We start from the raw sequence: 25,101 nt of genomic DNA, 5'->3' as shown, positions 1-25,101 counted from the left end.
AATAGGGGGTCAGTCTCTTCTTGTCAGGACTTGAACTCTGGAAGATTTTATTCTCTGTGTTGGAACACTTTGGTGGATTGACTGCTCCCGGGTGACATGATTTGACTTAGGGCACTGGAGTTTCATTTTCAACATGGTATGAATATTTTGAAGAAATATTATTCCATAAAGGAATGGGAACAAGGGACCAAAGGACATCATGTGGTCAAGGGAGGTATTTTTGTGACTGGTGTGATGTGGGTTTTGCTTATTTACCTTGGAGACTGTTCTGCAAGTTTGTTCTGAAGGGAATATTGTAGTAAAGAGGGATTATGGATTACCCAGAAGTAGAAGAATTCAGAGCACAGGTATGGTCTAGAGGAGGACAATAGGATGCATGGAATAAGTGTAGGGGTTGGTCTTGAGAGGAACAGAAATCATTCTTCTTGGTTAATAGGAGAGACAGTGCAGGGAGACTGATACAATGTGCCTCTTTCTCTGGTGGAATTAGAAGTGAGGGCTTTGTGTGTGTGTGTGTGTGTGTGTGTGTGTGTGTGTGTGTGTGTTGTCAGAGATGGGGATGGGAGTGTTGATGGTTACAGGAGGGAGGAGTTAGTGTGAAACATTTATTTTTAAGAGAGTAGGAGAATGCATTAACTAGAAAAATGTTGCAGGTTTCCTGGGCAATGTTGTAAGCCTCTGGAGGGTTGTTGTCATTACTTTCAAACTTGGGTGCATACATATATTTTTTTCTCTGCCATGATCAGTTGCTTTGGGGCACAGAGGGAGAAGTGAAAAGTTGGATTTGATCAGGGTTACAGTGGAGAGAAGAAGAGAAGAGATTTGAGGGTGATGCAAGAGACCAGTTATAAATATTGACTATGGAATCTAAGAAGGATAGAAGTGAGGAGATGGGTCAGTGATAGTAAAAAGAAAAAAAGAGGGGGGTATGATCAATGGATAGTAAGTCCCAGTGGGATTTAAAAAAATGATGTTGGTATTAGAATAAGTAAGCTGGGAATATAGAAGGTGCTGATCAGAGTAGGGTAGGGTATCTAAAATTGAGATTGTGGAGATTTTTAAGCATACCTTGAGTTTGGATATCTAAGGTGCAATGGTAGATAAAAATCATTAGAGGTGAGAACAAAATACGGACAATGTATCCATGAAGATGTTAAAGACACAAAAACAAAAGTTGAATACTGGTAGGGAAATTTCCAGCAAGCCAAGCCTGATTTCTTCAACTAATGAAGATAAAAGACTGGAAGAATGATAAGTGATTTTTGAAAGGATACCAAGTAAGCAGGGGAATGTGGGGCAGGTGGAGGAAAAGCAGCCATCATGTCAGAGATTTACAAGGAAAGTTCTTGCCTCAATGGACAGACAGATTCCTGTATGAGAAAGATGACAGGAAGTGAGAATTTAGAGGATTATCAGCAATGATAACATACTGTAAGTTACTGTAAGTTCCAGAGAACCCAGCTGTAAGGTTTAGGGGCTTGAGAAAAATTGGGACTTAAATTAGAAGAGGGCTTCACAGAGACACCAGTGGGATTATGGGGACCGATAAGCAAGGGATGTAATGAATTGTAAGATTGATCCTGATGTTTTCTTTGGGCAGGGTCAGCAAACATTGTCAAGAGCCCTATTGGAAACACATTAGGCTTTGTGCTCATAAAATGTCTGTCATGAGCACTTAATTTTTACTATTGTAGAGCAAAAGCAGTAATAAATACTACACGAATGAATAGGTGTGGCTGAGTCCAGATATCTGAAAAGTCAGGTAGTTTGCTGACCCCTGCCTTAGGCAAAATTGGTTGTTCAGCTTTGGGGGACTGTTATCTTAGTCAATTGCAGGGATACAGCATTAGAGGAGGGAATAGTATTTTCACTGGGAGTTCATGTCATGCCAGGGCCCCTCCATCCTGCCAGTGGAGTGAGTACCAGGTGCTCACTCTCTGTAGGCCATTCATATCCTACTGTGCCCCCCGACCTGGGTTTCAGCTGGAAGAACTGGACAATGGTGGAGTCAGTCTCCAAGATACAAGTGACAATGGAGAGTCACTGGGATGGGGGTGGCAATAGGTGATGCACTTATGATGTTGAGCTTGAAACGCCTATGAGACATCCAAGTAGGGATGACCAGGAACTGGTTGGATTGGGATCTAGAGTTTCTAAGATGCCTTAATGGGACATATAGATGAAGGTATTGTCCATAGGTAAGGGAATCAAAGCCTCACTTGTCTTTAGTTGTAAGTGATCTCTCAGAGGGTAATATTTAAATGATGGCCAAAGATATTCAGATGCAGAAATATCCTTTGAGTCCTCTGGTTTCCAGCCTTATATATTTACAAAATGTATTAGGCATTCCAAGTCCAGCCTCCTTTTGTGCTGGGTAGGCCCTGAGATTCTGAAGAGTAAGAGACAGTCTCCACCATGCACAGATCAGATGAATACTCTGTTCGAGGTTATTTAACCAAGAAGTTAAGTGCATGAAAAAAGAATCTTGAATCTTCTTTTGAAAAATTCCAGGACTGATTAATGAGTCCTAGGTTAATCCTCCCTTTTCTCTTTTGATAGTTCATTTTTTTGCCCATCATCACCTCTATAAGAGAACAAAAAATGAAATAAAGAGGTGATACATAAATTAGTTGACATTACCACCAATTAACAGCTTCCATGGAGGGAAGTAATGGAAGCTGTTGCCCAAGTGAATGTTTTCAGGTTGTCTCTTTCCGTGCCCTGAGAACTCAGAAAGCCAGGAAGAGGTGGTAGAGAAGCAGTTTGCTCTTGGAATAAGAAGACCTATATTTGAGAGGTGGTTTGGGCACGAACAGGAAGTGTCACCCTAGGTACCTCACATACCTTTTCTGCTCCTAGGTGTTTTCATTTGTAAAACACCTACTTGTTATCACCTTATAACTTATTGCATTTAATAATTCCTGCCCAAACAGAACTGCTGAGAGAGTTACATGAGAAAATGGATAAAAAAGCACCGTGTAAACCATAAAGCAATAAATACATCAACAGAGGTCATTGTGTAATGCTAACCATGTGCGTTCAGTGAACCCTAAATGCCATAAAAATAGTGGACTAGGTTTGCCCAGATCCAAAGGCCTCATTTTTCCATTCAGTTTTCTTTTGTGGCTGCTATTTTTTTGTTACAGTTTTCACATTAAGAAACCAAATCATCAATTTACTTTACATTTTGTAGTAAAATTGCCAAACTCAGAAAAGGGAAGGTAAAGTTCCAAAATCCTTAGGCGATAGGAGCCTTGATCCCCTTATAAAATTTGCTGTGATTTTTAAAAATCCACAGTCTGCTGCCCTTTCTACTGCTCCCTGACAAAGTGATAGGTTTGGAAAAGGAATCCACAGGGGTGCTCTTTCCTGGTCTGGGGAGACATGGCCATTAGAATATGATGGCATTCTTGCATTATAATTTACACCTGCCTTTCATGCATTTTATTCAGTGCCAATAATTATTGAATAATTACTGTGTTCTCCCACTGAGGCCTCTCTTTGTACTCCCACTTCTTCCTAGGGTTTCAGTGAGATTGTTGCCTTTTGAAAGTTTCTTTCTTTCTGAAATGAAGGCAGGTGGTTTGTAATTCTTATTTTTGAGCCAAGCATTTAAATAGGAAAGCTTTTACCCAGTAGCCTGTCCTGTCTACCTGGTTTCTGCATGCACTGTTTACCGGAGGGATAATAGGAAGTAGTTTGTCCTAGAAAGTCACTTTTGCTTAAAGACCTTAAAATTCATGTGTTTGTGACTCCCATGTTACCTATTTTCATGTAGCATCTTCCAAATTTGCTAAGCTAATTTGAATTGAGATAAATTAGATCATTTGCAGCCCAACTTGCCTGCCAAATTCAAATTGGCACTTGAAGCACTTTATCTATGTTTGGGGGTTTGCTGGAAGACACAGCCATCAAGACTTAGCTACAATGAAGAAGTTCATTTTATTTTCCTGTATGGGAAAACAAGTAAATTCCTGCCGTTTTTGTTTGTTTGTTTGTTGTTTTGTCTTTTCTTTCCTCTGCAAAAATGATTCCCCAGTCACCCAGTTAGGCTGTTTTGGTATCCATTCTCTTTGAGAAAACAAATAAGAACTTCGGAAGCAATAGTTAAATCCAAAGTGCTAAATGTCATCTGGTTGCTTTACCTAGGTGTAGTTCTGACTGCAGATCATTCTTGTGCTGTGTTGCCAGGAAATTTGGAAGGCTGGAATCTTTATTCATAATCCTTTTCTGACAAAGACCTGTAATTAATTTTAGAAGGAAGTTAAACTTCTGTCATTCCCCAAGGAATGCTTGTTTTTCATTTTAAAACATTTATTGGGTTTTTGTCGCCTATGTTGTGACCACAACAAACCTAAGTAAATGACAGTATAATAACCATGTCTTTCTTTCTTTCTTTCTTTCTTTCTTTCTTTTCTTTCTTTCTTTCTTTCTTTCCTTTCTTTCTTTCTTTCTTTCTTTCTTTCTTTCTTTCTTTCTTTCTTTCTTTCTTTCTTTCTTTCTTTCTTTCTTTCTTTCTTTCTTTCTTTCTTTCTTTCTTTCTCTCCCCCCCCCCCCCCAACCAGGGATTGATCCCAGAGGCATTTAACCACTAGGCAACATCCCCAGTACTTTTTTATATTTTATGTTGAGACGGGGTCTCACTGAGTTGCTTAGGGCCACACTAAATTGCTGAGGCTGGCTTTGAACATGTGATCCTCACGCATCAGCCTCCAGAGCCAGTGGGATTACAGGCATGCTTCACTGCGTCTGGCAATAACCATGTCTTTCCTGAAACTGGTTCTTGAAAAAGAGACAAAAAGAAGGTTCTGGAGTCAAAGTCTATCAACAGGGTCAGGCTGCTTTGTGTAGCTACTCAAATTTTGAACTCGAAACAGAAAGGACGTTTCCCTGGCATTGCAAAATAATTAAATGTTATGGTAAAGTAACCTTCTTTGGGTAAGTGTGAATGTTGCTTGCTTACTTGTTGGTAGTGTGCTGTGACACAGTAGTGGCATGGGCACTGCACTTTACATTCATTTCTTAGTTAATTCTCAAAACAATGTCTCTGTGAATTGTTGGTTCGAATGTGGAAAACATTACAATTCTTCACTTTGTAACAGAGCAACTGAGTTACTTGAAATTAGTTTGGCAATCTAAGCCTCGGATATTCAGCCATCTTTTTGGGGTCTCCTCAGCATGAGTAGTTTCCAAATGATTTTCTCATAAGAAAAGGGATGGTGATAAATAGAGTCCTAGGCATGTTTGAAACTTAATTTTGTTTCGTTGTAAATTATACATTCCTTTAAATAATATCCCTTTATAGCACATATGTCATCTCACCCAGCCACCTCTATTGTAAAATCTCAGATTTGTGAGAAGACAGATTGGCCTTCCCTAAGTGTCCCCGTGTTATAAAATGTTTGATAAAGCTGAAGTTGGCCTCCATCTATTTTTTAGACATTGGTCAATTTATTCATGTAATAAATTATTACTGAACATCTGCCACCTGCTAGATAGTATGCTAGTTACTGGTAATAAAACAAATAAAGTGTAGTCCCTGCCCTCCTTAGGCACCCTCAGCAGCTGCTGGAAGTAAAATTAGAATAAAAATCCAAGAGATAAGATTAGTTATATATAGAAATGACTGACCTCGAGAAATAATTGGTACAGGGGTGACTGAGAAGATGTTAAAACACATAACTGATAAACAATCATGCTTGTGTTAAATCACGGCTATTATTTAATCCAGATGCAGTGAATTGAAGAAGTTAGAATAATTAACTGAATTCATGCACTCAGGTATCAGATATGTATCATTTGTATACCTTTCCCTGCCCTCACAGATTCCATAGCGCTTATTTACCAAGTTTCTCCCCCAAGTTTTCCCACATGGGAAATATCACATCCATTCAGTGTGGCTTGCACTAAATTGTTGGGATCATCCTCAAGACTTCTCTTTCCCTCCACCTAACCTGCCTCCCGCAACCCCTGGTCCTCTCATCCCCAACACACAATCCAGAAATAAACTTTGCAAACTCCAGAAGAACCCCAAATCTACCCTTTTCTCACCATCTCCACAGTCACTATTTTGATCTGGCACCTTCATGTCTCGCCTGGTCCATATGAGGTAGTCCTTGTAGGTTACTCTGCTTCTATTATTACAAGTGTACACACCATCCATTCCCAGCTATTATGGTTTGAATGTGAGGTGTCCCCCAAAAGCTCATGTGCAAGACAATGCAAGAAGGTTTAGATTAGGTTATGAAAGTCTTAAACCAATCAGTGAATTAATTCCATGACAGATGGTAACTGAAGGCTGGTAGGGTATGACTGGAGGAGATGGGTCACTGGGGGCATGCCTTTGGGGTACATATTTTGTATCTGGTGAGTAGAGTCTTCCTCTGCTTCCTGCTCATCATGTGAGCTGCTTTGCTCTGCCATACTCTTCCACCATGATGTTCTGCCTCACCCTGGGCCCCAAGGAATGGAGCTGGCTATCTATGGACTGAGACCTCTGAAATCATGACCCCCAAATAAATTTTCCTCTTCTGATTGTTCTTGTCAAGTCTTTGAGTCACAGCAGTGAAAAAGCTAACTAAAACACCAACTGAGCAGCCAGAATGAACATTTTAAAAGGTAAACCAGATGGTGCAACTTTCCAGTGTAAAGAGGCTTCCCCTTCTATGTGGAACAAAATCTGAGCTGCTTCTCCTGGGCTATAATGACATACATGATCCAGCCCCCCATCTCCCTTGCCAAACTCAACCCTGTAGTTTCAGCCCTACAGCCCCTCAGTGTCCATTCTGTACCTCAGATCCACCAACTCTCTTCCTATCCTTGGGTTTTTGAAACTTCTGATCATTACACATCTGGCTTCCTCCTCATTCCCATCATAGCATAGGGTCACTTCCTCCCTCTCAACCTCCTGTCACCACCACTGTAATTCTCAAGTTGCCTTTTACACACTGGAAGATCTCTTCTTTGTTGATGCCGTGGTTTGGATCTGAAATGTCCTTCTTAAAGCTCATGTGTTGAAGGCTTAGTCCCCAATACAGCCGTATTCATAAATGGGGCTTTTGGGAAATGATTGGATCATAGGGTTCTGACCTCATTAAAGGCTTAATCTGTTGATAGATTCATAGCTTAATGGGCTATTGAGAGGCAGTGGAAACTTGAGGAGGTGAGACCTAGTTGAGGAAATATGTTGTGGGGGTCATGACCTTGAAGGGTGTATTTTGTCTCTGGTTCCTTTCTCTCTCTCTCTCTCCGTTCTCTTTCCCTCCATCCCTGCCTCTCTCTCTTTCTCCTTCTTGGCTATCACGAGTTGAGCATCTTTGCCTCACCACATATTCCTTGCCATGATATTCTGCCTCACCACAGGCCCAAAAGCAATTCAGCCAACTGACCATGATTAAAACTGTGAGGCAAAATTTACCTTTTTTTCCTTTAAGTTGATTCTCTCAGGTATGTGGTCACAGTGACAAGAAAAGCTGACTAACAAAAGTGACTTGTTGGATTCTTGTTTGTCTGTCACCATTAGAACTGAAGTTCCATATCTGTCTTGTCTTTCTCTGTATCCCTGGTGCCTGTGACAGAGTCTGATATATATTTGATGCTCAATAAGTAGGTGTGTGCGGGAAGCCATCCATGGCTTGTATGAGACCCAAGTGTAGTTGAGCCATTAACTAGGAGGATCTGTCCTCAGGAACTCACAGTTATTGATAACCGTTCAAGAATGCCTGAGTCATGTGGTTATCCTGCACTGGCTTGCCACTGAAGTTTAAATACAAGCATTGGATGTGGGAGTGACCCGCTAGAGCCAAATGGCTTACTTACCTCCACCCCCTCATCCTGTTTTTTGTGACGAAGCTTCTACCAGTCCCTTTTGATCTGTACCGACATAAATAAAGTGCAGCCTCCTTCCTTTGTTAGAGCCAGTTCCTTCTGGACAGCTCAATCAGTCATGACCCTGCTCTTAAGATAATTCTGTCTTCTGTCATTATTTCTGAAAAATAAATTTCATAGCTTTTATTTTGCAGCCAGCCCATCCCTCTGACTGGAACCCTTCCCCTCGCCTACATAGAACCTGCGGCGAGAGGTGTGGAATGCACGGATAGATAATGTTACTAGAAAAGGAAGTGGTAATAAAGAGCTAAGAGGACAGCAAAGGAGAAGAGATGGAAAGATAGGAAGAAATGTTGACAGAGTGAAAGCTGGAGAAAGAGAGAGAGTGAGAGAAATGAACTGACTTTGAGATTTAGATTTCAAGGACAGAGAAAAGTTAAATATGCCAGGACTATAAAGTAGGGTGGGGATGAGGGTGGAGAGGTGAGGTTGGGGAGGCCAGCAGCGGGCAGAGTATCAAGAAGTTTGAAATCCGAGCAGGGGAGTTTGTGCTTTACCCTACGGAACCCAATTAAGGGTTTGCAGCAGGGGAGTGACAGGATCAGATTTGTGTTCTAGAAAGATCATGGTGGCAGCAGTGTAAAGAATGCATTAGGAGAGAGGAGACAGGAGAAAAATTATGTTAACAGAAAGGCATGGTCAGTGTGGCAGCTTAAACAAAAGGGAGTTGGAAAGCAAGGGTTTGGCAGTGTTTTCCCAACACTGTCACAGAAGAGGCAGTAAATCTGAGAGTCTGAGCATTCGGTGACTAGAGAGGATGTATATAATGGGGGCTAAGAATCAGGGCTAAGTGTTGGACAGAGCTGGGTTCAACCCAAGTCTGTCACCCTGTCGCTTATGTAGTCCAGAAGAAGTGAATAAGCCACAACTTCCTCTTCTCTGAAGTGAAAACAGCAATTGTCAGCATGTAACTGTGCTCTCTTCCTGTTATGAGGGTTAAAGAGACACTAGTATTATCATGCTATTCCAAGTGCTCCGGTATAGGATTGGATACTTCTAATAAGTCACCTTGTGACCTAAGTAAACCACACCTCAACAACCTCTAGCCTATTTTTTTATTATATGTTGACAGATTATAGCTGTATCTTTGTGGGCCCAAAGTGCTTTTAAAGTTTTAGAATATAGTGTTGGATGATTAAATGAAGTCAATTAACATATCCATCACCTCAAATATTTAACATATTTTGTGATGGGAACATTTGAAGTTTAGTCTCTTAGTGATACCAAATGTTATTAGCCTTATTCACTGCTTTGCCATTGATCCCTCACAATTTTTTTTGACTTATTCTTGTCTCACTGAGGCTTTGTGCCTATGAACCATCATCTCCACACTACCCCTTCCACCAACCTCTGTTAACCACTATTCTACCCCTGCTCCAATGAGTTCAGTTGTTTATGATCCCACATATGCTGAGAACGTGCAGTATTTCTATCTCATTTTGGATCTCTGAGAATCAAGACCCCTCTCTGATATTTTTGAAGCTGGGTTTTATTTTTATTTTCTAAAATCTTTTAGTTGACATATGTTGTACATATTTATAGGGTACAGTGTGATATTTCAATATATGTATGTATAGAACACGTAATGACCACCTGGGTAATTGGCATATCCTTCACCTTAAATATTTATCATTTCTTTGTGTTGAAAAGATTCAAAATTCTCTCAGGTATCTATTATCTATTTTGAAATATGTAAATTATTATCAACCATAGTTATCTTACTGTGTTAGAGTAAATTAAAAGTTACTTCTATAAAACTGTACTCCCATACATCAACCATCCCCTCTCTATCCACTCATCCCTACCTCCCTTCCCAGCTTCTGGTGACCAGGACTCTACTGTTTCTATGAGATCAACTATTTTAGCTTCCACATAGAAGTAATAACATGCTGTATTCGTCTTTCTGTGTCTGACTTATTTCACTTAACATAATGTTCAATAATTCTACCCATTGTTGCTACAAATGACAGAATTTCATTCTTTTATGGTTGAATAATATTCCAATGTTTAAATATACATTTCCTTTATCCATTTGTTTGATACTGTGCCTTGCCTGTTAAGAATAGTGCTGCAGTGGACCTGGGAGTAGGTTTCATTTTAAAATGTTGCTTGCCTTCGTTTGGATATATAGGCAGTAGTGGAATTGCTGGGTCATATGTTAGATCTATTTCTGGTGTTTTGAGGAGCCTCCATTCTGTTTTCCATAAAGACTGTACTAATTTAATTCCCATCAGCAGCATTTGAGAGTTCCCCTTTCTCAGCATACTTGCCAGTGTTTATTTTTTGTCTTTATTTAAATAGTCATTCTCACTAGGGTAAGATGCTATCTCATGGTTTTGATTTGCATTTCCCTGAGTAGTGATGTTGAACATCTTTGCATATGCTTCTTGCCATTTGTACCAATATATTTTTTGAGAAATGTCTATTCTGATCATTTGTCCATTTTAAAATGGGATTATATATATATATATATATATATATGTTGTTGTTGTTGAATTGAGTTCCTTATACATTCTAAACATTAACCCCTTGTCAAATGAATAGTTTGTGAATACTTTCTCCAATTCTGCATGTTGTCACTGTATTCTGTTGATGTCTCCTTTGCTATATAGAAAAATTTTTGGTTTTGGTTGATGTAATTCCATTTTTAAATTTTGACATTTGTTGCCTGTGCTTTTGGGCATCTAATCTAAAAAAATCTTTGCTGAGACCAATGTCCTGATGCATTTCCTCTCTTTTATTTCCCTAGTACTTTTATAGTTTTGGGTTTTAACATTTAAGTCTCTGATAAAGTTTGAGTTGATTTTTGGAACTGGTGAAAGAGAGGGGTCTAGTTTCATTCTTTTGCATTACAGACATTCAATTTTTCTAGTACCACTTATTGAAGAAACTGTTCTTTCTCTGATACATGTTTTTGGCACCTTTGTTAGAAGTCAGTTAGCTGTATTTGTGTGGATTTAATTCTGGGTTCTCTATCCTGTTCCACTGATTTCATGCTGGTACCATGCTGCTTTGGTTATGATAGCTTTTTAGTTGGTTTAATTAAATTATTATACTAGGGTTCAAAATAGGGCCTTAAGCATGCTAGGCAAGTGCTCTAACCCTGAGCTCCATCCCCAGGCCTAAGAACCTATTTTGAAGTCAGGTATTATGATGTTTCCAGCATTGTTTTGCTCAAGATTGCTTTGTCCACCCAGAGAAGTCCTCTGATATCTCCTCCTAGATACCTGATATGAGTACCCTGGCCACCAATGAAAGCATATTTCACAGTTCATATTAATAATAGAACACTGTTTTTATTTAGTGTCCTTTGAGTTGATTTAGCTTGAGACAGTACACTACACTTATCTTCTCTGGGAAGAACAAAATGTGGGAATCTAAGGCTGAAGTTCAGGCCACAGATCAGTGGCTATACCCAGAAGCCCTCCTTCTGAGAAAGTGACCAATGGACTGCCCTGGACATGGGGTTCTAGCTCTTGTTAACATTAGCAGTTTCCCATTCTGCCACGTAGAACGACATGCTTCAAATCTAATCACTCTTTTACATGATCACTCCTCCCATACTTAAAATTTTCCTAATTTTCATTTCTCCTCCCTCCCCACAATTTTCATTCTATCACACACCCAGAACAAATGAGAAATAGCGCAGGGTTGTTTTACAGTTCCCAGCTTCAAATGGATTGGGAGTGATGCCTGCCTATGCATTTGATGTGTTTTTCTTTGAATCTGTCTTTGGGGAAAAGGCTATATCTGCTAGAGACTTAATATTTTTAGAAATTTAATAGACTCATTTAGAGGTAAATATTTTAAACGGGCCACCCATGCATTGCATTAACTGCACCTTACTGTGACATTACCACAAAGGCTTCAAACCTTAGGGACTGAGAAACCTTTTAACACTCTGTTTAGTAAACGTTAAACCCTTGGCTGATGATCTGAGTTCAGTCTCCCTCAGTCTAGAGCAGGCTGCTGAGGCGGGTGATATTTCAGTCATTTGAATGTCAGTCGAAGAGCACGCAGATCACTGCTGCACATCATCAGAGCCCCGGGTCATTTACACTTGTGGTTGTTTTACTTCACAGCCCAGAGCCTTCCCCGAGCTGCTGTCATTTTGACCCTGAGGCCGCCCTTCACAGCCTCCTGACTCCACTCCCAACATCCTCTTTCAAGCTGACACAGAGCAAAGGCTGACCTTGTCTCATCAACCACTTACCCACACAGACCCAATTAATCTTTGGTTGCCAGTCAATCTAGCTCACTTCCCTCCTTGAATACTACAGAGTTTCACAGAGGGAGCCTTTGGCTTCATTTGTTTCCATGTGAGATGAGCCGTAGCTGAAACCTGGACAGCTGCCCTATGGAATGATTTGAAGACCCCTGACGACCAAAGGTGTCATCTTATCAGAGTGTCAGAGTGTGGGAACTCACCCCAGCCCCTTCCCTTTGCTCCTTAGGGCTTCTGTACAAGAATAAGGACTTCCTGGAATAACTAACCAATTGCCTTAATAGGGTAGTGGAGCCCTAAGACAGAGTTCATGCACAGATAAGGGCAAAGGGATGGGAAAGGGCACACAGAACTGATGCTGAGGGTCACAAGACATTTGAGGGCACTGAGGGCCTGTATGTAGTAACCACCATTGAGGGTACAACATGGCACCAGAGTCAAACTAATTGGAATCGTTCAAAGTGATTAAACCCTGGATAGGGCTTGCAGAGTCTTACTACAGGACCCACCTGCCACATAGATGTTATAATAAAGACAAATATCACTCACTGTTTAATTTGACTTTGACCAGACTTGGCTTCATTCAGGAACACACAGAAAAATCATGTCTACAAAAAAGGGAGGGCAGGAGTCTAGGATGAAACTCATATCTTGCACTTTCCACATTAAGAACATTCGAGATGCCTTTAGATTATATAGGAAGGTAACTCTTTTCTACATGAGATGCCTGGGTTAGCACTGACTAGAATTTGATAAACTTCTCATCCATGAATAGAACAGAGCCTGAGATTTGGGGGATGGGTCTGATAAATTGATTGTGGACTGAGAAATCTGAGGCAGTTGTCCAGCACACCTGACACTAGTCACCACATTGCAAGGCCCCATCTCTAGCTCTTGGGACCCAAGGTGTCCATTGTCCCAAGAGCAAGAATTGGGGAATATATTTTGGTAGTAGGTAGATAATGCTCCCACCCCACCAAGATGCCCAAGTCCTAATCCCTGGAACCTACAAATACATTAAATTACATGCTAAAGGAAAGTTAAAGTTACAGATGGAATTGAGGTTGTTAATCAACTCTTCAGGATATGTGTGAGATTGCCCTGGATTATCAGGAAGGGCCAAATGCAATCACAAAGATCTTTCAAAGTGGAAGAGGGAAGCAGCAGAGGAGGTCAGAGTAATGACATAAGAAGGACTTGAACCACTATTGCTGGCTCGAAAGATGGAGGAAGGGGGCCTCCAGGCAAGGAATGTGGGAAACCTGTAGGAGCCAAAAGGTAAGAAGACAGCTTCTCCCCTAATACCTACAGAGATGAAGGTGTCTGGTGAGACCCATGTTGAACGTGTAACCTATAGAACTATGAGATAATAAGTTTGTGTTGTTTTAAGCCTCAAAGTTTATGAGAATTAGTTACAACAGCCAAAGAAGACCAATCCCTTCAGAGGTGGGATGCAGAAGCCCTCCCACCAGAGATGTTTTGTCCAAGGCAGTGAATCATTCTTTCAGTGCTTGAAGAGCACAGCTTCTCATCTGTCATCAAAATCTAAAAGCTTCCCAGTTCCACTTCCCCTGTGGCACATAGAGTTTAAACCAGATCCCCTGTGACCACAGGCATTCAGAAGTTCTAGGTGGGAGCAGATTAATGATGGAAGGGCATCCATTATTGGAAGTCAATGTGAAACTTACCTCAGAACTTTTCGGACTACTACTTCAAAAGAAGAAATAAACATTAAGGGGATTGTTAAGGATCTGACTAGGCAGCTTTAGGGAAAAAAAAAAAAATTCACAGACAAAATGTGTCCTGTATCTCAAGTTTACCTTTATTGTTCCAAAGAATAGCAGGGATCTGAGAAGACTGTCATCTTAAAGCACAATGCGTCGAGTTAAAGATGGAGTGGCAGTATTAATGGAATTGCCTTGCTTTAGTAGGTTTAAGGCAAATCCTTAACATTATTTTCCTGCCGTTTTCTAAATTAAATTTATAAGAAATATTATGTATCCTGCTGTGCAAAGTGAAAGCTGTATTCTTGTAAAGGGCTTATAATCATATTAAAAAGCTGGAGGGTGAAGTTTGTTCATGCCATCAAAGTCACAAAGTAAAAATATAGAGTCTTATATTGTGCATTTTTATAATGGTAATACCTTTTGGGGTATATAACACCACAAAGTGCTTCAGTGATATTGTTTCGTTAATCCTCAGAACATCCCCAGTGGGGAGGTATATTTTTATCTCCACTTTGCATGTGGGAAAACTGAGGCACAGTTCGTGTCAGCAATTTGCCGTGGCCTGCCAGTGGGTTGCAGCACAGCTTGCTCTGAAACTCCACGATCTCAGCCCGAAGACTATTCACACCATTCATCAGACGGCATCATCTTTCTAATCTACCTTTCTGCAGGTACAGAAGTAGCTCCAGGAGGACTTCAGCATCTCTCAAATTTTATCTTCAACTTCCTCAAAAAAAAAAAAAAATCCTATAAATAGATTTTCTGTTAATTCCACTATATCTGCTTAAAATTCTTAGGAACAGTCAGATGCTGTGGCACAGGGCTCAGAGTGGGGGCATTTTTGAGAAGTTTGTGGGAGACATGGATGCTCGGGGGAAGGCCAGTGGAAAAGTTGGGGAGCTGGAGCAGGATTGTCCATCTGTTAAGCTGGAAGCACCCCATAGGGGTCTTCTCACCAACAAGAAGACATTTGCCCTCAGACCAGGGAATTCTGGGTCATTCAGAAGTCCTATTCCTGGGTCCGAGGTTATTCTGTATTCTTTCTCTGCAGATTTAGATTTTGCACTGGGTCTCTCATGCTTTAAAACCAGCTGTTATGCTCCAGAAATAAGTATCTTCATAGAAATGGCCAGCAACTAAAGTTAACTTTCAGTACTCTGTTTTGTGCCAGGGACTTATTGGTTGTGTGTTTCTGAGTGATGCAGAAACCAAAGGTTTGAGCCCCTTATAAACAACATTGGTGACTACAATAATGTACAGCACATCTTCTATGTGATGGCATGAGTCTTGGGGTGTCACGCCTATTGTCTCATTGGAATTATCCTGCCACCTTTTACACATGAGAAAAAGTCATTTGCTCAAGGTCACACAACCAGTAAATTGGTGCAGTTGGGATCCCATTCTAAGTCTAAAGGGACTTCACCATCTGTAAATCACCATGAGGTCCTTCCAATATCCATGGATGTGCGAGCTATCCTGTCCTGCGACACAGGGGCTCTATCAATGAGAAACAGCCCCTTGACCACAGTGATACAGTCAGTGTTGCTTGTTGTTTGTGTCTTTCTTTGGTATCCCACTACCTAGCCTGACAAGCATGCCCATGTGTCTTAATTTTGAGGCTTCTTATCCTTGACAACTTTTCGTAAAGCTATTAGGGTCATTGTTTCTAGTTCTTTTTTCCTGAGAACTTTTTTAAAACAAATTCAAGGAAGTTATGTGAACAGCTATTGTTTTCTATTTCTTCCATTCCTATGCCCACATATTGGACTTGTGTCTTTCATGTATTGCAAATGCTCAGCTGTTCAATGATTTATTTATGCAAATTGTCAGTTGAGTAGTTATACAGAAGCTCACTTCAAAGTTTTCATTTCAGGATTGAGAGAGACCAGTGAGAGGTAAGGACCTTATGCAACCTGTTCCCACCTCGACAGTGTAGCGGGTCTGATGTAGCAGTAGTGTTGGCTCTTAAATACAGAATCTAGAGTAAACTTCTTTAAAGTCTTTTCTATTTCAGAGTTGAGTTTTCCAAGATCTGCCAGAACACCCACTGGGCAAGTCCCAGTCATATCTCCTCACTACACACCATTGCACTACCTGTGGGTGACTTTCTGCTGAGAGCACCAGAGGCTCTCTGGGACTTTCCTCTGGCCATGTGTATGTCCAGTTGGAGAGGAGGATAGGACAGAAGTGCCAGGGAATTAATACCCCTGAGAGCTGCCCAAACAAATGATGAGCTGGAATTAGTGGATCAATATCTCACGTTCCTTGCATCTCAGGTAAAGTAGTTGAGGATATTGTGTACTATCTTCTAGAGACCTCAGCAGGGTTTAACTGCTACCCATGGAAAAAATGTGCTCACTAATGCACTTCCTTCCCTCCCATCCTCTTCCCCACTCCCTGAAGATGTTTTGGCATGACTTCCCAAATGCATTCAAGATCTGCTTCTTGGGGAACCCAGCTAAGACCCCCCCATGCTCTTTGGACTTCTGACTTTTCTTGTCATATAACTACTTACCCACTGATTGAGAGGTAGACTGACTTTCTGAGTCAACTAGTTCCACCTTGTCAGAGTGGGGGAAGGACAAGAAGGCAGGGCTCCTCTTTTTTTTCCAACTAGAGCAGGGATAATTTCTATGTATTTTACCTCTTACCAGTACTAGTCCACTTGAACTAAAGGATCTAAATCTTTTTTTTTAAAGTTGTTTAAAGACCTGTAGAAACATTTCCCCATATAAGAATTCTATCTGTATTTATTTTGCAATGCTGCCCTAAGAAATTGTCACCATTTTTTTTCCTTAAAACACTAGAAATTTCTCTCACGGTTCTGGAAACCAAAAGGTCAAAATCAAGGTGCTTTCTCTGAAGGCTCTATGGGATTACCTTTTCTGGTTTCTTCCAGTTTCTGGGGGCTCCAGGTGTTTCTTGACTTGTGGCCACATATCCCTAAACCCCCCCAATTTTCATATGGCCTTCGTCCCTATGTCTGCATCTTCTCTTCTGTCTCTTATAAGGATACTTTTCATCAGTTGTAGGGTCCAACTGGCTCATCCAGGTCAACATTATCTTGATTCTTGACATAATTCTATCTGCAAAGCCTTCTCCAAATTAAGGTCATATTCACAAGTTCCTGGTGTTAGAACACGGAAAGATCTTTCTGGGAGTCACTGTTCAATCCACTACATCCTCTATAGCATCTCTGACCCACAGCATGTGATCACAGCTTAAACTTGTAGTAATTGAAGCTTCTTCCCTCACAAGACAGGTGATTCCATTTTTGTTACATTCTAATTTCATTAAAAATAGTCTTCATATGGTGCCCAAACAGGCATTTCTGTAACTCCCTGCCCACAACCAGACTTACTTCTACTTATGGAGATAGCCAGGGAAATTTAATTCTTTCCCAAATCAATTCTAATGAATAAAACTGGGCCTGAAACATTAGGGGTTAGAGAAATGTTGAGGTTTGTGAGCTCAGGGCATTCCTGAGTACGTGTTGACTTTATACAATACAGCATGGTGTATGGTTCAAAAGATTCTGGAATAGATGAGAGTTCAGGATTGTCACACAGCAGGACAAAAGGACATATTCACATAACAACGATGCACAATTTTATGCAAAAACTATCACACAAGGCAGAAGGTGATGGAGGTCATGGAAGAGGACTAATAAAGTGCAGTGTGATTAAGATAATAGAGGATATACCTTGTCACCCCCTATAGTCTGTTCTGTACAAAGAAGCTAAAATGAGTTAAAAATAAATCTGAGGGTGTGTTTCTAGATTCATATAATTAATATAATGGGTTTTTATTTTTAAAAATACAATTCTTGGTATGGTCTTCCAAGTCCCTCCTGACTGGGCCCTGTCAACTTCTCAGTCTGCCTTGGTATATGCTCCTGCCTAGACAGGTATCAGCCACGTGAGCCCATGGCATACGGTTCCTCAGACGTGCCAAGCTCTATTCTCAGGACATTCTCCCAGGGCTTAGAATGCTCTCATCTCAATCTTTGGCTCTTCCTTTAGATATTAGCCTCAGGGATTCTTTTATGGTCTTATTTAAATTAGGTTCCCTGTTAGATTTTCTAAAAGCACTTTATCCTTCATATCACTTACCACACTTTGTGATCTTACACATACATATGTGATTGTTTATTTGATGTGGAGTGTTGGGTAGTAAACGTCCACGTGGTTTATCACAGTGCTTAAGAATAGATGTACAACAAAGATATTTGCAGAATGAGTGATTCAGTAGCAAATGAAAGACAGCAATTGATTAAAAGATTTCCTGAAGGAGGTAACATTTGTGGAGAATTTAGAAGAAATAATAGAGGGTAGGAAAAAATTCCAGGAGTGTAGAGAATGTGTAAATGGGAAGTTTAAGGAGTACTGTTTGGAAAATCAAAAGTAATAGAGTTCACATTAATAAGAGAATATGTCTAGGGTAGGGGCTGCCTACCCTACCTTTAAATGTCTGCTTGTAGATAATTTAGATCACTAAATATGTTGTGCCTACTCACCCCTACAGGTGCATTGGGAAAGCAACCATAGATAACCTGCAAATAAATGGACATTGCTGTGTCTTCATAAAATCTTATTTACAAGAACATGCAGTGGGCTGGATTTGGCTCATGGGTTGCAGTTTGCTGACCTCTAGGCCAGGGAATAATGAGAAGTCTAGTATTGGAGACTGGTACAGCACACTTGATGCTAAGCTATTAAGACAGTAAATCACTAGATGGGTAGTAGGGAGCCATAGCAGGTTTGGGGTAATTAAAGGGTGTAATTAAAGTGGATTTTTTAAAAAGTATGATTAACATGGTAGCATCCTGTGATGAACTGAATCAGAAGATTATAAAGGTACAGAATGGAGCAGTTAGGAGTCTATTGGAATCATCTAAGTAAGGGGTAGTGAGTCTCCCCTCAAAAGCTAGAAGTGGAGAAATGAAGGACATTGCAAATTCTCTCTCATGTTTTTATCCTGGACATTAGAAAATTATATAGGGTTAGTAGGGAAAAAATAAGAATGTCAGGAGGATTGCCTTGGTGCTGGGGAAATGACCAGTCGAATTTCTATATGTCCAGTTAAGGTGTAGAGATCCTACAGATATGACAAGATTTGGGACTCAAAAGAGGGATTGATGTTGTGGATAGAGACTTGGGTGAAAAACTGAGAGAGTGGAACAGGAGAGGTAGGGTGCCCAAGGTCAGACCCCCAAGATGATCTTCACTTAGACACAGTGGAGGAATGAATGGGAGTTAATTGACCCAGGACAGTATAAAGTCACAGGAGATAAATGAAGAGTTTTAAGAAGGAAAGGTGAAATCAGGCCCAAGAAAATTCATCTCCAGAAAGCAAAGCAATAATCTGTTCCTAAAATTTTAAAAAAATATTTGCAACATCAGGCATTAACTAGAAATCATGTAATAACATTAGTCTGAGAGCCTGATATTGGGGCTGGCACCACCCCCTTCTAATTCAAGAACCTGCATCTTAAAGAACATGACACAGAAAAGACAGATTTATTTGCTCTCTTTATCCTAGGCAGGCTTGTATACTTCAAATGACCTGAAAAAATTCAATAATCTGTTCATTTGTTAGAGTCTCTCTCTGAGACTCCATTGATGGGTGATTAATCAGAGCAGCCAGGGCTGACGAGGGGGCATTCTCTGCGTATGCTTGGATGCCCTGATGCCAAAGCACATTATCAGGACTGGAGGTCATCGTTTTCCCAGGCTTGTGGTCAACGCCATCCTGTTGGCATATAATAGAGATGACCAGCCACGATGTGAGGGCTAAGTTCACTGGGTTTTTCACATCCTACTCTGAGTCCAAGGCACTGGACCACAGATTCCTGTGTTTTGGTTCACCGAGAAATTGGGGGGAAAGAGCGATGATCCCAAGCAACCTTTTCTGGAAAGGTCCCCGTTTGTTCTCACCTGCAGATTTCTGCACTCCCTGCAAGTGCTCTTGAATTTAAACTACTGTTTATTAGTTTCTTCGAATTCTCTTTGTGGAAAGATTTACCATTCTGCATTTCTTGGGAGAAGAAATAAAAACTTTGAAGACATCTTTGTGGATTTTACAATCAGGAAGTAGAAAATTGTATTTCAAAGTTGAAGCTAATGAGAGATCATCCCGTAATGGATGGGATATAAGACTCCGTGCCTGTGAAGGAAAGGATGGAAGAGACAGGCAATTTGCCTGCTGCTGTTCTCTGTCACCAGAAAAATTTCAACTTTACAGTCTGACAAGGAAGGTTTGCAGCCTAGAACATGTCATACCTGGAGTGAAAAACAACTGTTACCAATGCAGGTAACACTGCATCTGATTTTCAGAGTCACCTGCCTTCAGGATAATGAGTCCATTATTTCTCTAGAATGACTTTCAATAGAATTTCCCTGTGAATACATTTCAGATTTTAACAGCACTTCAGTGTTGCACAAGTAAAAGCTACTAGCCCTTAAATTGAGCTGTGCAAGTCATTTGCCATCTGTTTTCTGGTCTTTTCTATGCTGTGAGAAGCTGGCCTCTATATAGGGCTTTACCTAATCTCCCTGTACTCTGGATTATGGTTGGCTTGTCCAGTGGCAGGCTCCCAAAATGTCAAAGAACAGGATGCGAGAGAGGTCAGGGTGCCTGTTCCTCCTTATCTGTCTACTATCTATATGACGGGTCAAAGGGCCAGATGGGCTGGCTTAGGGTCTCCAGTATCAGGATTCCTTTCTTTGCCCCTTCAGAGTCAGAGTGCTAGTCACTTTCCACTGTTGAACCCCAAGTACTTCCCCATGCCTTTCTGGTTCTGTCATACCTGCCCACAATCCTACAAGCAGACCCGCTTCCTCGCCCCCCTGCCCCCATTTGTTGTTGTAGTTTGGTGTTGGGGATTGAACTCAGGGGCACTTTACCATGAAGCCCTTGAACCTTTTTATTTTTATTTTTTATTATTTATTTATCTTTAAATTTTTTACAGACTGCATTTTGATTTATTGTACACAAATGGGGTACATCATTTTGTTTCTATGGTTGTGCATGATGTAGATTCATACCATTGGTGTAATCATACATGCACATAGGGTAATGATGTCTGTCTCATTCCGCCATTTTTCATAGCCCCCTCTCATTTCCTTCTACATAATCTAAAGTTCCCCCATTCTTCTCTCACTCCACACTCCCCCACCCCCATTATATATCATTCTCCATTTATCAGGGAAAACATTCAGCCTTTGGTCTTTTTGGGATTTTATTTATTTTTAAGACATGGTCTCACTAAGTTGCCCAAGCTGGCTAGAAACTTGCCATCCTCCTGCCTCAGCCACCAGAGTCTCCTGGATTATAGATGTGCACCACTGTGCCTAGCAAAACAGTCCTCTCTTACTGTCTCTTCAGTGAACACTTTAAGGGAATAATTTGTCTTCTCTTTGATGGAAGTAAGAGTCACATTTTAATAAGATCCTATTTATAAAATAATGTAGAGAAGAGTATATAGAAATAAATATGTCCATTCCAGTCAGAATTTTGAGTCATATTATAAATCTTGATAGAATAATTATAAATTTCATCTGGAAGAAAAAACAAGAAGGTAGGAATACTCTGGAAAAAATTGAAAAGTGAGTGTAATGACAGAGCTCATAAATTATTAGATATTAAATCTGATTATAAAACTTTATACCTGAAACAAAGTAACATTAGTGCAAGGGCAGACGACAGATCAGTTAAAGAGATTATAGCGCCTAGAAATTCACACAGGACTATTACAGGACTGTAGTTTGTGAAAATGGTAATATTTCTAATCATTAAGGAAAATAATGATTATTTAATAAAAGATGTTAGGGTCACTAGCTAGCCATTTGTAAAAACTAATAAGCTGGATCCACAACCTCATTACTTATATCACAGTAAGTTGCAGAAGAATCAAAAATTTTAATGAGAAAAAGCCAAACAATAAAAATATGAGAACACATATTTGAATATTTTTATAATATTCAACTGTGCACAGTTCTTTCTAAAGTATGTCAAGAAAATAAATAATGCAGAATGCATTATTAATTTTTATCATGTAAAGTACAAAATTCTGTATACTTAATAAAATTACCTATATGAGAAAAAATACTGACAAAACTAGTTACTGGCAGAATTGTAGAATAAATAGCCTGAAGAATTTTTCTGCTAAACACAACTAAAAGTTCTGGATAAAAACTTTGGAAGGTCTTTAAAATGAACTGCTGATCTGGTCAAAAAACTAAGGAATTTGCAGAGGTCAAAAGTGAAACGAAAGCAATATCATGTACCATATGTGAACCCTGAAATGGTTTTCCATCTGAGGGTGTCTGCTGGCCCTGGTGACACAGGTCTTTGTGATTGCAAGGAAGATGGGGTCAGGAGAAAGCAGAGGCTTGCCCTTTAAGCTGTAGAGTCTAAATGGGAAATAAACTCTGTGTTATGGAAGGGAGAACCAGAAACTTGACTGTGACCAACTTGGCACTAAGGGGACAGGGAATAACCTCTCCTGAGAATGTGCAGCCCTCATGGGTCTCTACAGCCAGAGTTCTCACTGCTGGATGGAGTTGGTCCAAGGAATCTGGAGCTGGCAGTGACCCCAGGCAACTGGCAGAAGCAAGTGCGGAACTTCTTTCAGGGCATGCAAATTCCAACCAGGCCTAAGGAACTCTCAGAAATAATGTTCCATGGAAAATGAACTTGGAATCAAAAAGAAAGGAAACAAGACACCAGATGCAAGAACCTGCAGACAAAAGCTGGCGTAATTTTTAGATCCAAGAATTATCTGACACGAACAATAAAATAACATAATGTGTGGAAATAAAAACATGGAATACTTAGAAATAAAAGAAAGGAACAAAAGAAGATTAGAGGCAACCTAGCAGATCTGGAAAAGAAGCAATAGAAGTCTATAAATGAACCATATAATAATTAATATAAAAAACTCAGCAGGTGGGTTAAATGGAAGATTAGACACAGCTGGAAAGAAATTAGTATCCTGGAAGATAGATGGGAAGAAATGATCCAGAGTGCCACAAAGTGTCAAATAGAAAATTTAAAAGCACAGTTAAGAGACTTAGAAGATAAAGTCTTGAGTATATCTAAGAGAAGTTCCAAATGATCATACAAGAGAAAAGCAATATTTGATGAGTTAATGGCCAGAAATTTTAGAATTATGGAGAGACACCAAAGCTCACATTCAAGAAACACAATGAATCTAAGGAAGATATTTCAGAGTGAAGCTGTGGAACCCCAAAGATGAAGAATTTAAAAGCAGCCAGCAAAATTACCTCTAAAGAACAGCAGTGAGACCGACAACTGCTATCTCAAAAACAGCAATGCACCTGTGGAACAGTAGCACCATTGTAGAGAAAGAAAATGGACAAACACAAAATATCTCAAGAAATAATAGAGAAATAAAAATCTCTCAAGTAAACAAAACCTAAGAGCCTTTACCCCCGATAGATAATTAACAAGGGAAGTTCTGAAGTAGATACAGGATGATTCTATGACAGGGTTTGACATAGGAAAAAATGACAAACAAAAATACTGATAATATAGAATAAGTCTACGGAAAAATTAGGTTTATATAATGTGATAGTAATGTCTAATGTAGTAAATTAGACATTATTGTCTAATTGGAAGTAAAATAATAGTATAAGCATGTAGTTTGGGGAGTATAGTTGATGTTATTTATAGAGTTTGAATCATTTGGAAGAAGAATAATAAAAACATTAACTTTAATCTTTTAAACTATTATCATAGCTAGGGTAACTGATAAAATAATACAGCATAATTTCCAAACTTACAGACGAATGTGATTGAAGTGAGAAAAGTTGGAGGGGGGACTAAAATGCATTAGGAATATGGTCACTCTTCCATATATGCAGGGGATTGATACCAGGACATCCATGGATACAAAAACTTAGGAATGCTCAAATCCCTTTATATAAAATTGAGTAGTGTTTGAATATAACCTACACACATCCTCCTGTATAATTTAAATCATGTTTAAATTCCTTATACTTAATACAATGTAAATCTTATATATCTATAATACTGTATCATTTAGGGAATTATGACAAGAAAAAGGATTGTACATGTTTAATATGGAGGCAGTTTCTTATTTTGAAACATTTTTGAATTGGGGTTATGTGAACCTATATATGTCAGTCCTTATATCCGCGGGTTGCATAACCACGTATATGCACACATATATCTACATGGGTATGCATACACACACACATACGTATGAAAAAAATCACAAAGAAGAGTGAATGGTGAACATAAAATTCAGAAAGTCCATGGAAGCTACACACAAATTGGCTGTTCTGTGTGGGACTCCAGTGGTCAGTGGAGTTGATCACAGGATAGACAAGAAGGTGCCTCTGATGGCTGACAGCAGAATGTTTAGAGAGCACCCATTCTCAGCAGCAAGTTTGGTAGCTCAAGAGTCAATGGTAAGGGACATAAGCATGAATTTAGATCCCAGATCCCCTCCCTGTTTCTTTGGCAGGGAATCTGGAATTGTCCTGGGAAATTTTATCCTGGGAATTCGGAATGATCCCATGAAGGAACAGGAGGAGGTCTTCTGAGCAAGAGAGGGAATTTCCACTAGCTATAGAGGTGACGATCCAGATCACATGTGACTTACAAAATTAAAGGAAGGAGATGTTTATTAGAAGGAAAAATTAAAAATACCTCATTCCAAAATATTAGTAGTGATGATCTTTGTTAAATTTCTGGTGGTTTTCAGTTTCTCTACATTTTAAAAATAATTTTTAGATTTTTAAAACTCAGATTGATCCATCTATCTATATTATCTGACTTCAGGATATAACAAAGGAAATTTTCTGTCTTTTGAAAACATCAATGTTTATAATTCTATTCAGTTTGCCTTAAAGTAGTTTTTTTGTTAGTTTCTAGCATTCTAACTGAATTTCCTAGTAATCTGTGCCTTATAAACTAGAAAGCTCCATGTATGCTATTGTTATCATTCTTTTTCTACCTATAATTCAGTGTTTGGCACTCTTTCTTCCCTCGAGATCATTTTATCAAAACCAATCTGTAATTCACGCTGTCACATCACACCATGTCACCTTATAACAGAGGATCCCTGCATTGTGGAACTTCTGTAATTGTTCGTATGTGTAAATAGTGTTCTTAAAAGCAGACTAGCAGATTAGAGATCAGAGAGGCTGTGGTGGACACCATTAGTTTGTTCATTGCTTTCCCCTCCTTTGGGCACAAAGCTGAACTAAAGTT

The sequence above is a fragment of the Sciurus vulgaris genome, assembly GCF_902686455.1.
Source record: "Sciurus vulgaris genome assembly, chromosome: 4".
Taxonomy (NCBI): domain Eukaryota; kingdom Metazoa; phylum Chordata; class Mammalia; order Rodentia; family Sciuridae; genus Sciurus; species Sciurus vulgaris.
This window is presented reverse-complemented; position numbering follows the sequence as displayed.